We start from the raw sequence: 17,556 nt of genomic DNA on the forward strand, positions 1-17,556 counted from the left end.
GTGCTTTTCCTTTACGTTCTTTGATAACTTTTGCACATTTTCTCCACTGGTTTTTCAAAACTAACTGATCTTGCTTGGGTTGTTGATTTTGGTTTTGGTTAAATGATTAAAATGTGAAAAACTAGGTGAAATCAACTGTTTAATACTTTCCACAGATTGTTACCTGTACTTCTAGTCCAGAAGATCGTTGGGAAATAGTTATTTTCCCTTTTCACAATAAATATCCTAATTATTATACTTTAAAAAATGTGGATGATTGGTCAATGTATTGGGGAAAATCTGTGTTTTTTTCAATGCTCATGATGCAAATATTTATTGAGAACATATATACCAAGAAATGTTCTAGACCTTCATTTTCCAATATGGTAGCCACAGATGCATATACCTATCTGAATTTAAATTTAAGCCAATCAAATTTAATAAATTTTAAGTATTCTGCTTCAGAGTTATTGCTGTCACATTTTAAACATTCAGTAACTACATGTGGCTAGTGGGTACCACATCGAACAATACAGAAATAGAACATTCCTATCGTGGCAGAGAATTTCATTGCACAGCACTGTGACTCTTGACACTGGAAATAATTAGTTTTAAAAATGCACCTTTGGATGAGTTCATTGAAAAGAGGGTATATACAACTACAAAGAACTACAGTAGGCTATGAGTATTTTGATAGGCAATATTGTTTATTTTCCAAATAAAAATGTGATGTACTAGCTAATTATTGAATTTGTTCTAATAGGGATTTTCTTGTGTGTCTTTTTTCATACTTACTACATAGAAATTTATCATTTTCAAATACTTTTATAGATGGTGATACTGTCTGTAGTGTAGCTACACACATTATCCCATAAAAATAGAAATAAAATTCCATTATAAAACATCAGAAATAGAATATTTGATAGAAATAGAAGTGTGATTCAATTTCACTAAACATCACTGCTCAAAGAAGAATATTATCAAAATTCAAGTTCAAATAGATTTTCTTTCTTTAATCTCATCAATTGCTTAAAATTACAGCATATTTTACATTACTTCCTGTTTGCACTAAGACTTTTTCTACAGCTTTATTTTTATCCTAGAGATTATAATTGCCTTAATTTCATATCTTTGCTTAAAAATAAAGAAAATATTTATAACACCTCACAAAGATAATCCAAATACTTTCTCTTGCACCTTTTTAAAGTGTAATAAATTTATCACAGCTCTTATTTCTAACTGTTCTTTCTTCTGCTGTGAAATGTCCTTTATTACATTGCTGAATATTTGTCCCTCCCCATGCACTAATTGTTTCTTCCATACATGATTTTGGACTTCCTAAATTACTTTTACAACTATTAAACTTTTCTCTCATATTTTAATTATTTTTGGCTTCTTGCTCTGTATTATAATAGATTTCTAATTAATTTTATTTCTTCAATCTCATTTTTAATTAAAAAAAATCATCTCCTGCTAAAGTACACTTGTTTTTTTAAGTAAACCATTGTCCTGAAACTCTTTATGATTACACTAACTACAGTTATTCCTAAGTCATTTCATAATCCCAGAGTTACTTTTGTTGTATACGGAAGCACCTTGTTCATCTCTCCTTTTCATTTTATTCCTGACTCTCAGTTTACACTTATGAAAGTCAATTTATATTTGTCATTGAAATGGGTTTCCTTTACTGTCATGCAGGTTTGTTTTCACAAGCCTCACCCAGAAAGGGGAGGCTGATTGTAGATGATAAGTGGAAAGGGTTTGATATTTGGAGTGTTTTTGGTGGGAAACAGCCTATGAGTGCAACCTCCACCCAATTAGCTCAGAATCACCAGTCTTCACTAAAATCCCTGGTGTCCTCAGTCATACTATTCAATTTCCTTAGACAGCCTGGGTCTCAATCTTTTGAATTCTGTCTTATACACAAAAGGGGCCAAAGTTAGAAAGGCTGCCAAGAGGCTTGTGTACCTCCTTTAATTACTGGGACCTTCTACCCAGATCCACATTTGCTCTGCACATTCAGTGAGCTTGTGAAATCTCCACAGTCATGGTGAGAAGGACCACTCACATCTCTGGTCTTCTGTGTTAAGGTTTCAGTCCCAAGGCTCTGCTTCTTCATCCTTCAGTATGACTCCTTCCCTCTCCATCCTGCAGAAACAGGTCCAAATGACAGCTGCTATTCCACACTCCTTGTTCTCAGGCTTCTAATAGATACCATGCTTTCATTGATTTAAGCCCTTTTTCACTGTTATTGGAATTTGGGGAGGATAAGAACAAAAGGAAGATAAAGTCTATGATTTAAGAGACGTAGTTAACTGCTATTTTTTCTACCAATGATAAAAATAATTCAGTTAATGTTTAAAGTATTTTTATTGAGGTATGAATGGTATACCAAAAAATCTGTGCATATTTGATGTATAGTTTTATGAGTTTGAATTGAAATATACACATGAAATTGTCACCATATACAATGCCTTAAGATTGACTATCATCTCTAAAAGTTTCCTCTGTCCCCCTACTTTTTTGATAAGAATACTTAACATAAATCAGTTCTTACAATTTCTTCACACTTATTGGAAGCATTCACTGCATTCATTTCCCCCTGTAACCTTCTATACATTGGGTAATCACTTGTACATTTTTTAACATTTTCACTCTACGTTGAGAAAAAGTAACTTTTGCAATATTATTATCAAATTTAATTTTTATTTTGTTATGTTGGTTTGTTTGCCAGTGTTTTCTCACATGAATATCTTTATCAATATCTGAGTTCTTACATTTAGGGAAAGCTCTTTATTTTACCCTTAAACTTGAGTATTTTCATTTCTTTAACATGGACAGAATCTATGTTCAAAATTCTTTTTTTCTTCAGAGCTATGAAAATTTTGCTCCATCATCTTGCTTTTGTCTGGAAAAAAATCAGAGGCCAATATGATAAGTGCTCATTTAACAGTTAATGTATTTAGTGTTTTTATTATTTTGTTTTCTCAAGAAATTTTAATATTTTTTGTACATTTTATTATTGTATATTTAGGTGTATGATGTATTTCATTATTTTTCACTATGTGCCAACAGAAATATCATTTCTTATGACATTATTACTTTGATGATGTCCACTTTTTTTTTTTTTTTTTTTTGTATTTGCATTCTTAAACTACTCTGATCCAAAGTTTGGGACTTTGGTATATTTATAATCTGTGACACTTTCCTTTTACAATATGTTTACTTCATATTTGCTGCCCAGTGACTCAAACTGCAGCTGTACTTTTGTGCTGTTAAGTTCATATGCTGAGTTTTAAAAAAGGTTTGTTCATACATTTCAAAAACTCTTCATTTTTATCAAATTTTTATCACAGCATCTTCTTTGATTGTGGATAAATAACCTGATACTATTTTTGTATATATTAATTTTTCTTATTTTAAAATTTTGTTGTTTCTTTAACTCTTTTGTCATCTGGGTAAACTTTCCAAACTCTCAAGCTAAAGACATTCTTTGAATGTCTGGTGATTCTCAGTCCTCTGACCAGGTTAGATCAGCTGGACCCCACAAGATTGGAGGAAGGAGTTCTTATCATCAGGCAAGCAATGATGTGCATCCCAATGGCTGGAGCCTTGGCTGCAGGGGTTGTATGGGGATGTTGAATGGAGGACTGGGAAGAGAAAGATCCTTCCTGATTCTAAGGGCCCCCTCGCTCTCCTGATGGCCACACACTACCTCAGTTCCTGTTCTGATTTTCTAGACTCACCACCTGCCTTTTTAAAAAAATTTTATTGGAGTATAGTTGATTTACAGTTGTAGTAGTTTCTCCTGTACAGTGAAGTGAATCAGTTATACGTATACATATATGCCTTCTCGTTTGGATTTCCTTCCTATTTAATGGTCACCACAGACCATTGAGTAGAGTTCCCTGTGCTAATTAGTAGTTTCTCATTAGTTATCTGTTTTATACATATTGGTGTGTATATGTCAATCCCAATCTCCCAATTCATCCCACCTCCCACATCCCCCCTTGGTATCCATAAGTTTGTTCTCTACATCTGTGACTCTATTTATGCTTTGCCATTAAGTTTATCTGTACCATTTTTCTAGATTCCATATATAAGCAATAATGTACATATTTGTGTTTCTCTTTCTGATTTACTTCACTCTGTATGACAGTCTCTAGGTCCATCCATGTCTCTGCAAATGGCACTATTTCATTCCTTTTTTATGACTAATATTCCATTGTATATATATATACCACCACACCTTCTTTATCTATGCACCTATCAATGAACATTTAGGTTCTTCCATGTCTTGGCTATTGTAAATAGTGCTGCATTGAACGTAAGAGTGAGTATATCTTTTTGAGTTATGGTTTTGTCCAGATATATGCCCAGGAGTGGGATTGCTGGATCATATATATGGTAGCTCTATTTTTAGTTTTTTAAGGAAGCTCCGTACTGTCTTCCATAGTGGCTGTAGCAATTTACATTCCCACCAACAGTGTAAGAAGGTTCCCTTTTCTCCACACCCTCTCCAGCATTTATTGTTTGTAGATTTTTTGATGATGGCCATTCTGATTGGTATGAGGTGATACGTCATTGTAGTTTTGATGTGCATTTCTCTAATAATTAGTGATGTTGAACATCTTTTCATGTGCTTTTTGTCCATTTGTCTTACCCCCTATCTTAGAAGCATCCCACCTCGGAGAGTTACTATTCTTGGCTCCAATCTAAGGGCAAGCGTTGGCATCAATATTTAGGTCTTAGCATCAACCCACTGTTGTTTTTGTTGTTTTTCCTGTTCTACCATCCAGCTCTAGCTTCTACTTCTAAGCACATTTCGTGCAAAATACAAAATTTAGTGGTTTTGGCAGTCACTTCTGATACCACCCTTCCTTCTTTGTAGCACTGCTGTAAACTTATTATGTACTCATTGCCTCCCCCCCACCCCCCACCCCGTGGTATTTAGAAGGACAGAAAGGTGAAGGCATTTATTTGCTGATCTAACTTGTATTACCTTTGTCATCATGTTCTCCCCAGGAGCTGATGCATGGTTAGCACATGTGTAAAATATGTTGGAATTTGCTATTGTTATTGTCAGTCTTATCCTTTGATTTTTGAATTATCACCTTCTTTTTTGGCAGTAAATTCACATGGTTCTATTAAACTTGTTTCTTAGAAGCACATATCCTGATTCTAAATTACAAGTCCCTAATTATATACTGATGTTCAATACGAAACTTATATCCAGGAGGAAAATTAAGCTTAATAACTATAATATATGGTTCCCCTAATCTGCAGGGATGATGGGTTATGGAATCTGTGATAAAATGTGACTGTTTTCTAGTAAAAGACTCATCAGTTACTGTATCTTAAAGTCTTTCCTCAGAGTGTTCTTATGAATTAAAGAACAAAAAAATGAATTTTACTTCATTTGACTTTCAGATACCAGTAATTGGAAGAGACTTCTTAACATTATAGCTGTTACCCAATATTATCAGTATTTTATTATTGCTTTTCAGAAAGTAATATATCTTCTGTTGAGGAGATGGAGTGAGAGAAATCAATTTAATGCTTAAACTGATTGATATGTTTCCTAAGCTTTTCTTGAAATTTACTTTTTTATTACTGTACTTGACAAGTGAGACTATTATACAGAGACCAATAAATATATACCATAAATGATTGCATTGTAGTGTGAAAGTCCTTCTGACAGTGGACACTTAAAATGTATATCATGTAAGAGGAAAACAGTTGAAAAATGCATTTAGCTTTACCAAATATGTGAATGCCTACCTGTAATGAAAAGAAAAATACTTGAATAAGTATTCACTCTATGGTGCCTATTTGTGTTGTATTTAAAAGTATAGCATCTGGAAATAAAGACTTGTAAATTATAGTCTCTTTTGCAAAAGAAGAGTAATGACTAACCTCATCTAGAATGAGACAGAAAATCAAATAAAAAACTTTAACTGATAAACTAATCACACTAAAATGAATAGACTTTTCTGGACCTTACATATTTCTTCAATAATATTCTCATTAAAAGGAAAATGCATGAAGTGGTTTTAAAAGCAAATTTATAAAATGCAAATCTAAGGAAGTAAACTGTTTTTATAAATTAGTGAATCTTTTTGTTGAAAATCTGTTTCTTCCTCTCCAACATGCTCTGCAGCATGAATGTATTTTTGAGGTAGTATGGATTCAGGTGATTTTCTAAGTGGATCAAGATGTTTCTCGGTAGGCTGTAGGACCTTGGACATGCACAGGACTCTTAGCACAGTGTTGGGTCTGAGTGAAGTGAAATAAGGTGAGGAATTGATGTGAGAAAGATTCAGAGAGGAACCTGTGGGAGGGATTGTCAGGGTGCTTGTGTATTCTCCCAACCGTTGCCAAGACATATATGGGGATTTGAGATCCCTCACACAGAGTCGCAGTACTCGCTGGGGGAACATCTGTCCTCTTGCTTCCAACTGAGTAACCTTCAAGCTGTAGGTCTGTGGTGTTTCTGTACATAATGAGGGTAGAGGGTTTTCTTTAACACAGCACAGAGATACTGTCATGTGGCTCCTAAACCCTGGATGATTGCATTGATATTTGATTTTTACTCTGTGAATTCTGAAAAAGACTAAATAAAATTCCTGTTACATGGGGTCCATTAATTTCCTATGGCTGCTGTAATAAATTATCACAAACACTGTGGCTTAAAACAACACATATTTATTCTTTTATACTTCTGGAGGCCACGAGTCTGAAGTCAGTATCACGGCCACAATCAAAGTGTCAGCAGAGTCATGCTCCTTCCAGGGGTGCTGGTGGGGGGAGAATCTCTTCCTTGCCTTCTCTTTCTCCTGATGCTTGCCATTCTTCCTTGGTTTATGGCTGCAGCACTCCATCTTTAAGGCCAGCACCTGCAAATCTTGCTCTGCTTTGTCTTCACATTGCCTCTCCTCCTCTCTGTGTTTAAAATTTGCACCTCTCCCCAACTTTATCTCTTTTTTTATAAGAATACATGTGACTGTATTGATGACCCACACATAATCCAGAATAATCTCATTCAAGATCCTTAATCTAATCTAATATGAAAAGGACCTTTCTTGCCAGATAAAGTAGCATTCACCAGTTCTAGGAATTAAGACATTGATATCTCATGGGGGTGGGGTTGAGGGAGTCAATTTCCAGCCTGTCACTTGGGATCAGAAGAGATGGCACAATGAGAGAGATTCTGCCCATGCACCCAAAGCCAGGATGAAGCCAGAGTAGATGTGAGGAAGGTATCTAGGATTCTTTGCACTTGAAAAAACAATGAATATATCCTTGAAGCAGGAATTGGAATATGACTAGAGGTAGAATTGCCATAAAGTTTATGAAGTTCAAGCTTCAGGACTCCTCACTCACAAGAGTCCAGGCACTTAAAGTGCTCTATGCATATGGCCAAATGCATTTTTTTCTTATAATAAAATTTCCCAAAATGTTTAAGTGGCATGGGCCACTAATCCCAGATTCACCCGTCGCTGCCTTGGAGCCATCACTTCCATCTAAGGGGCATTGCTTCCATCTCTGAATTTGATGAGCCATGGAAGAGTGTGGGTAAAAATCTTAAGAGATAAGTGAAATAGACTCATTCAGATAAAAAACAATAAATTACTTAAAAGGAAAAGGGATATGTGAAAAAGTACCATACAAAAATTCTAGAAGTAAAAATGTAATAAAATTATAATCTCAATAGATAAGTTAAGGGACAAATAGAAGTTGTTTAATAATACTTAAATAAGAAAAATGAAATCTTTAAATTGTAATGGATTAACCCTTTTCCAACAAGGGCTATTTAAACAAATCTGAAACTCAAGACTGCTGTGAAACTGAAGAACTACAAAGATAAAGAGACATAAATATGCGAAGAAAAGTGAAATCACATAGTCACTTGATGTAGAAATCCCATTTCTTGTATATATCTGCCAAGTAAATTTGAAATATATGTGTATATATATATACATATATGTGTGTGTGTATGTATTCATTCTATTTCAGAAAGGAAAAAGAAAAACAATATAATGAAATGGTTACTTATTGGAGAAAGAATGAAGGGGACAAAGAAAAAAGTAAGACCTGATGTACCTTGTTTTATATTTTTAATTTTGAAATAATGTATTTTACATATTTTAGAAGGTGATATTATAGGGAAAGAAAAAATACAAATTCTAAAAGTTGAAAATGAACTGAAACATGCTACATTTGTATCAAGTTGACAACAAGACCAATTTTAACAAATGATTTTAAAACACATGTGTATTGATGGTAAACCTAGGTGCAGAGTACAAACAGATATGCAAAAAAATGTTAAACATTCAGGGCTCTTATTTTAGTGCTAATATTATTATTGCCATTTGAAACTATTGTACGTATTCTGCAGCAAAAAGAAAGCAAGAAAATATGCTAATGTTTTAAGAGCCAAGATTTTCAGCATAAAAAAATAAAACCAGAGCAAAAATTGTTAAAGTTTAAATACATCACTGTAGTCTTAAAATTCAAGTTGCTTTTTCTTTGAGATACATGTATTTCCTAGCTCTTCACTAAAAATGCCTAGATAATGTTCTGATAATAATTTGCATCCCAAACACCCACAAGTGTGGTTTCTAAATGCCATTTCTTATTAAAAGAATTTGAGCTGGGGGTGGGGGGGGTGTGTGGCAGAGAGGGGTGGTGATGGAAGATTTCAGTTACCATGCTGAAAAGTACACACGGAGCCAAAGAATCTTATTCCAGAAAGCAAGAAGCTGCTGGGATTATGTCCAAAAAGACAGAGAAACAACAAACTTGAAGGAGGTTTCCCTGCCTGAGAATGGAACAATTTGAACATTAAAATGAATAATGACTGATACTTATTGAAATGTATCAAATATACCAAATCCATTTTGGGATTCTAGAGAACCATCCTCTTAACTCTCAAAATTAAGAAGGGGAAATAGATTCTCTTTTCTTGTAAACAAATAGTAAATGGGGAAAACATTCTTTTGCATAATAAGTGAAGGAAAATGCATTTTATAAAGGAATATTAGTTCTAGTCAATCATCATAAGTAGATGCTACAACAATCATGTTAAAGGTTAATGAAAAATTTTCTAATGATTAGATCACCCTGCCAACACCTGAACTTGTGGATTAATCTTTAATCTTAGCAACCTTAAAATCACACCACATATGTTTTGTGTATATTCATATGGTGCAGTGGGAGTACAGAACATCACTTATGAATTGTGCCTGCAAAAAACAATTCCCTTATTTAAGCAAATCCCTAGATTTAGCTACAAATTAATTAATTAATTAATTAACTTATTTATTTTAATAAGAAGAGTTAACCAGTTTAAGGACTCTATAAGGCAACAATCAGATATATCCAGAGAGTAAACTTTGTCAATAAATAAATGGCGTGGAAAAGAAAAAATAATGCACTTGATATGTATCAAGCGATTTAATAGAACAGATGCATTTTAGGGATCTTACTTTGGTTTCTAGCTGAAGGAGTCAATGTTAAAAGGCATCTTAATTGGGAAAGTTTGAATATGGACTAGGCATTAAAATATGTTAAAATATTATTTTTTTATTACCTTAGGTTGATAATGGCATTGAGATTATCGTAACAAAACAAAGCAAAGAACTCAAGGCATTGTAATGTATATTCAACTACTTATGTGTAAAATAAAGAAAACCTATCTGGAATATATTGTGGGGGAAAAACAGGAAATGAAAAAAAAAAAGGGAGAGGAACACTGATAAAAAAGATTGGAAAAATGTTTATAATTTTTAAAGCTGGATAATGAAGGTATGGGGTTCAGTATACAATTCTCACTACTCATTTGTGAAACAAAAGCTTCCATTAAAAAAAAAAAGGAAGAAAATAAAATTGGGAAAAGATACATTACCCCATAATAAGCAATCATTTAACTGATTGAAATCATTTAACTGATTTCACAACTGCACTAATAACATCCAGAAGATAATGGAACAGTATCTTCAAAATGCTGATGTTGCAAATTCAGGAGTAAGAGAGGAACAAATAAATAAATGTGCAATTTCTTGTCAAAGATGACAGGAGACCAGATCAAAAGCTTGGGTGGGAAAATATCTTGAACTGTGATAGTACCTCTAGTCCTTGAAGGCTGGAGAAGAAGAAGGAAGTAAGAGCAAATAGAAAGGTTTATTTTTAGATATGAGCAAGCATGAGATTGAATGGATTTCCCTGCATTAGAAAGCAAGGATATAAGCTAAAAAAATATCAGCCAGGAACACAGGTGTGTTTCTGACGGGGTTCAGTTACTGTGAACCCCAACCAACCTACTGAAGTTAATGCAAATGAACTTGTTTTGTTTTCTTCTGCACCAGGATGTGAATCCCTCCAGAGAGCTTCAGAGTAAGAGCAGAGACTGTGGGCAGTAGCCCCAAGGCAGGGGATTTGCAGCTTAGAAGCAGAGAAGAAAGGGATGATCAACCAAGGACTGTGTGAAAAAGGTGGTTAAAGGGAGTCACCTTATATAAGAGAGTGAAATAGACACATCCTGTGAAGGTGAAAGGTGGGTTTTCTGTGAGGATGGGTAGTTAGCTATACCCTTCCCAGTTTGCTACTGAAAGGACCCAAAGTATATAAAAGAAGAAAGACTTTTAACAGTTTGAAAATTAAGACAGTTTCCTAAGAAAAATCATTCATGATTTTTTGAAGAAAAATTCACAAGTGAGTGTCTGAAGGGACTCACTTCCTCCTTGGTCCACTTTCCTCAATTTTCACTAAAATCTCCACATAAGAGCTAGATTTGGAGATAATGTCAGACATAGCAGGTGTGAATAATGATATATTGCAAATAATTGATGGAATTCTATTGCCCTCAGAGATGGGGTCAGGGAGAAAGAGTTAACATTTCAATAAATTTCTGGCATACATAGAGAATTTGTGCAAAATGAATGTCTCTGTGTCTGGGGCAGTTTTTCCAAGGAATAGTGCAATACCTCCCAAATTATTAAAAATGCAAGTACATGTATAAATACTTAGGAAAATTTCTATGCCAATGGTGTATCTGGGGATGTGGAAAATAGGTGGCTTGATTATATATTTGTGTATTTGCATATTTCATGTTCATACATTTTCCATTTTGCTATAATTTCATAGTTACTAATTGAGTGTCAGAGAAGGGACTATGGGTAATTGGCCCAAGGCAGGAGATTTGTAGCTCAGAAGCAAATAATTTTAATTTTAAAAATTAGTTATTTCTATTTTGCTTTATATATAAGTACAATAGTTATAAAGTAGCAATGGTGAATTATAATACTTCAACACATCTTTTGGAGTTAGCTAGAATAAGTTCAGTTCTTTCCTTGCCCCTTGCTTTGCTTGACTCAAGGCGGGTCACTTGACATCTCTGAGACAAGACTACCTCATCTCACAAAAAGTGCATTCTCAGTAGAGTCAATATGGTTTTTAGGGGACAATGACAAAAATCTTACTTTTTTTATGCATAAAGCTCAGGTATGCATCCAGTACATAAACAGCTATACAGTATATATGTGATATTAAAATTTTATGGGGGAGGTGATTAGAAGAAAAATGTGTGAAATTACTCCTGGTGAGAGGTGGGTGAATAAGAAAACAAGGTTCAGAAGTACTCCTTTGAATTAATATGTCTCTATCTACTTACTGAAGATAAAGGTCATGATTATACAAGATGGCATATGTAACTCACCAAAAAATTCCTCCATTCATACAGGAGCTTAAAGTATCTTTTAATATTATTTTAAGAAGAATTTTGAGAATAACATCTATTCCACCCCTGTATATTTGTTTCCCATAGCTGCCACCAGAAATTGCCACAGAATTCATGACTTAAAATGACAGATATTTATTCTCATAGTTCTGGACACTGAAAGTCCAAAATTAGTGTCAGCAGGCCCACGCTCTGGGGGACAATGCTCCTTTGTGTTTCCAGTTTGGGGAGTTTCCTGGTGTTCGTGGCTTATAGCAGCATAACTCTAATTTCTGTCTCATTTTCACATGGTTTTCTTCCCTGTGTCTCCTTTTCTGTCTCTTCTAAGGACACCTGATATTGGACTTAGGGTCCACATTAATCCAGGACTGTCTCATCTTACGATTCTTACCTTAACACTGAAAGATCCTAATTCAATAAAGGTCACATTCTGTGGTTCCTAGCGGACATATCTTTTAGGGGAGACACAATTCAGCCTTCTGCCCCAGGGATCTGTGAGCTAAGGTTATGGATGGGTAGCCTCTCCCTAACGGAAGAGGGGTATTGGAGTAAAATGTTATTAGCCTCAGGAGAATGCCCAATCTTAGAATAACTAAGTGATTTTTATTTTTTTAATTAATTTTTTTTACCTTTTTTATTGAAATATAGTTAATTTACAGTGTTGTGCCAATCTCTGCTGTACAGCAAAGTGACTCAGTTATACATATATAGACATTCTTTTTTATATTCTTGTTCATTATGGTTTACCACAGGATACTGAATGTAGTTCCCTGTGGTGTACAGTAGGGCCTTGTTGTTTATCCATCCCATATATATTTTACACCTGCTAACCCCAAACTCCCAATCCTTCTCTACCACATGCCCCTCTCCCTTCCCCTTTGGCAACCACAAGCCTGTTCTCTATGTCTGTGAGTCTGCTTCTGTTTTGTGTATATTTTCTGTTTTGTGCCATATTTTAGATTCCACATATAAGTGATGTCATATGGTATTTTTCTTTTTCTGACTTTCTTCACCTAATATGCTAATCTCTAGTTGCATCCATATTGCTGCAAATGGCATTATTTTGTTCTTTTTTATGGCTGAGTAGTATTGGAATGACTAAGCGATTTTTTTAAAAGAAAAGATTTAAAGTTGGGATAGTGTATATGATACAAGGAGAAATTTAGAAATTTCATTATAAAAATAAATTATCTGTTAAATTTGAGTTGATAATATTGTTATAAGGAAAAATATTACCCATATGGGAGTTAATTTAATTTTTATTTAATGTTTAACATTTTTCTCATGACATTCTGGAAGTTTATGTTAATACTTCTATCAAACTTTCAAATATGCACAGTACAGGAAATTCAGTGAAAATGTTTTATGTTTTTAGTCATAAGTTATTTCTTTAACAGCATTCAATAAGATACTGAAATACATTGTGCAGGTGTGTTAGCCTAAAGCTGTTGGAACATAGACCTGTCTGCCACCAATGTCCTCGTTAATCAATAGGGCAGTTACCTGTGTGCTTCAGATAAACTGCCCAAGAAAATGAACAAATAAACAAAACTTACAATTAATAATACATTTTCTATGTAAACTAATGTTATATTTTTTCAGTGGCAATAATGATAAAATTCTCTTGCATCATTTATTACTTTATTACTTTTTCAAAAGCATAGAATGCATGATATATAAAAAATAGTCATAATTCTAGAGGAAACTTTTATTTCTAATAAATTATGTAATCTTTATGTGCAAGCACACTTTTCACAAATGTCCAAAAAAGAATAAATAATCTTCAAATATTAGGAAATGTGATGATCTAAAAAGTATAATTATCTATGGTCATGTACCTAATCATAGGAACTGCTAAATGCCAGTTAGTATTCCTGGATGAAGCATTAATTTATGTGACTGTTCATTAAATAGTATCAATAATTCACTCTCTGACTTATTAATTCCCTCATAAATATTTCAATGTTTTTTAAAGTGCCGAATAGATGTTAGATACTAATCAAGACAATGTGACTACAGCATTAATGACCTATAGTTTCTTTAGATACTTACAGTCTGGTAAGAGGTCTTTTCACATTAGAATTTAAAGTGAATTTTATTGGTTACTGATAACCTACACAGACATATTGATTCACATATCATACATCCTGTACTTGTGTTTATTTAATCCATATAGCATTTTATTGGATATGTCAATATATCATATAGTAAGATTTAAAGAAGACCTTGATGCTTAGCCAAGGGCTATGAGGTTTTAACCAAGGTTGGCAAAGAGTTTCAAGTAATGAATGTACATTTTTTCCTGTATAGAAACCACATATATTTTAATTATTATATAAACTCCCTAAAATAATTTTATTTTGCTATCCAAGTTTTCTGAAATAGAAATAAATAGATTTGTAACTCCAGGTGAATAAACACATTGCTTTTACTCTTGTTGTTTAATACTTCAAGCATTACCATATGACAAAAGTGTGAGATCAATTAGTAAGTATACATTATATTACAACTTGGTAATATTTACCTAATGAAAAATAGTCACATGAATACTGATTGTTTAAATGGTGAATTTGAAACATTTGAAAAGTGTGCTCTATAATAATTATCAATTGCACTTAGAAATCAATATAGTATACCTATATTTGAAAAAATATTTTTATTTCTCATTTATATATCATATTTATGTTTCTTTTTTAAAGACATCTGTATGGAAGGTATAAGAAAGTATATATATTACCTTCTTAAATAAAAATAGCATAAACCATCTGATAAGGCATTTATGATCTATCTAGTCTAATATATGTTATACATATTTCTAGAATTATTCACAAAAATTATTAGTAGTTATTACCTTTAGTAAGAGGAACTGGTGTAGAATAGATCATATTACTTTCCAAAAAATAGTTTTTAAGTTAACAAAATTATTGATGATAGAGTATATATTTGTTTGGAGGCTTAACAAAATTGATTAAAGTTTTAAGGAATTACAAATATTTTCTGTATTCCAAAGAATATAAAATTTTAGTATATATGTCACTGTGTATGTCATCCTAGAGATCCCTCTTTCACTAGATATTTTAACTTGTTTCTAAAAAATATCATTAAGACACATTTGAATGAATGATAATTCCTGTAAGACTTTTTCTTTTTTTTTCTTGGCAAACTTTGAAAAATTTTTCCAAGCTCTGAAGATGTTCCAATTTTGTGTGTTCAACTATACAAGGAAATATGTTATTAAATCTCTTTTAAACTTACATGATTCATTCACTTATTTGAAAAAAGAAAAAAACTGTTTATCTATTATAGGTTAGGGATACTCTAAATATCTGAAACTTTAGGTTCAAGATTCTTTATTGAGACTGAATATTGAATTTTAAAGCATTGGTTTCTTTTTCATATACACACAAAAAGGGGAGTCTTATTTGGGTCTTTCTTTTGTGTCTTCAAAATCTTTCCTCTTTTAATTACTTTCACTGAATCTGTAAACATAGCAAATTTCAACTATCCTTTGATCCTTATCGGTCACTTATTCATTTTTAAGTCCTCATTTGTTTGCTGTCTAGGTAAGCAGTGGGACCCCTCATACATAACCTTTGCTTGACCACATTTCCCAGCCCACTTTCAGTTCATCACTACAGAATGGGTTATGTACCCAAAAGACATATGTCACCTCTGGGCTAATGCAGCAAAGAGGCAGTGAAGTTTGCACCTGAATTTCTCCCTGTGAGCCGTGGTGCCACTCCCTGTGGTACAGCCTACATCTGACTTGAAAGCGATGGTGTGGACCAGGACCCACCAACCCAAACCCCATCACTGACTCATGCTGGACAAGCAGTTAGAGGAAACCAAGCAAATCTTTGTGATATTAAGCTTTTGAGGTTGCAGGGTTAATTCGTTAGTGCAGCAAATGTAATTTATCCTATTATACCAACGCACCAATGATTCATCCTTCACTCTATCCAAGGATATTCTTTTTCTTTTTCTTTCTTTCTTTTTTTTTTTTTTTTTTTTGGTTATTTGATTTGAGTAAAACCCAGTCTTATCATTCATTTATGCTAAGAAACATACTTAATATCTTTGCTTCTCAGAAACCTTTTATACCTTGGTAATATTAATCACTAAATCATAACTTTTTTGTACAAAGTAGAGAGGTTAAATAGATGTTATTTTCTTTCTTCTTTCCCTTGAATAACCTGGCTTCCGTGTCATTTAAATCTCCGAGTATGCCTAAGCTTTTGATTTTCTCTGTTTTTGAATGACTCATCTGCCTTTACTCAGCCACTTAAAATAAAGAGCACCAAAGCACCACTCTCAGAATCTCTTTCTTTATTACAGGTGTTTCATTCCCTCAAAGCTCTGATTTCTTTTCATAACTTCAACTAACATTTCTGTGATCTTATTCCCCCATTTATCCAGTCAAGACCCCTCTTCTCAACACCATGTCTCCTTTTCTAACTTCCCACTGGCTGCTTTCTTTTCTCTCTCACCAGCCCAGCACATCCACACATTTTTACCCGACTCTCTCTCCCTAGGCCACGTTTCCTTCACCATCCCCATCAGCAGGCCTCTTCTCAGTTGAATTATTAGAATGTTCTCTTCAACCAACAGATTATAAGTTGTTTAATTATTTGGCTTCTATTTTAGAATCATTCTCCTCTTTCCCCGTCTGCTCCATCGGTCCAAGCTCTATTGGGCTTATACTTACGGCCCCACATTGTGTGCAGAATACAGTTACACACACACACACACACACACACACACACACACAATCTAGTACTTAAAATCTTTAACAGTAGAACCTCAAAGCTCACCTCCTAGATCCTGCCTGCCTATCCTATGTTTTTGACACACAGCTCTGTTCGCCATTTTGTGAACACAGGGGATTCCAGGCTGGAAAAGTGTGAGAATAAGATCATAGGACTTTGATTTTTCTTAGTTTCCTCCCTGCAACCATAGATGCATATAAAACCTCCCTGTTAGCACTGCACTGTGAAAGATTATTTCATCCAACAGACAGTTGTGTCTCCCTAACCTCCTGCAGAGTCTGGCTCTTGCTTTATCACAGTGTGCCTCACACGCTCCTAACTGATCTGTTTATGGTTGTTCTAGTAACATGCTACTCACAGAGAATGGCCAGGAAGGCCTTCATTTCCTTCTTTTTCTCACAAAACCTAGAACAGACTGCAGAAACTTACTAAAACTGTAAAATTGGACAAACTTCTTTATTAGATTATCTATTGAAATTAAACTATGGCTTTATAATAATTGTGTGAGCAAGGCCTATGGTCTATGAATTGTAATTGATAGATGTAATCTGTAAACTTTGTGTAGGGCAGATGCATGGACACATTTTATAACTCCCCACCCGGAAAATGGAACAGCTAATGCTGTTTTTGAAAACAAGTTATAATAGAGCACTTTGGAACATAAAACTAATTTATTTTTATATTAGAAAGTCCATCTATCCCTATTTTATTAGTGTTATTTCTGTACATGTCTACTATTTAGCCAAAGGATATACCTTTCTTAATAATATGCTACACTAAACACAGCATGATATAAATTTAAAATTGAAACCATTGTGAGACACCAGTCCACATGCTCCCACTAGAATCAAAAAACAATACCAAGTGTAGGAAGGATATTTCTGTTCAGGGTGTCTGTGCTGGCATTTAATATGGGGAATTGATGTTTTACTCATAACTCAAGTTACAATTGTAGAATGACAATGTTTATTGAATCCACTGATAAATATCAGGGCTCATGTTCTGTACGTATTTGGCATTCTTCCGGTAATTCATTTTTATTGTATTATATAAAAAATATTGTTCCATAACATA

This window comes from Hippopotamus amphibius, chromosome 3, assembly GCF_030028045.1.
Source record: "Hippopotamus amphibius kiboko isolate mHipAmp2 chromosome 3, mHipAmp2.hap2, whole genome shotgun sequence".
NCBI lineage: Eukaryota > Metazoa > Chordata > Mammalia > Artiodactyla > Hippopotamidae > Hippopotamus > Hippopotamus amphibius.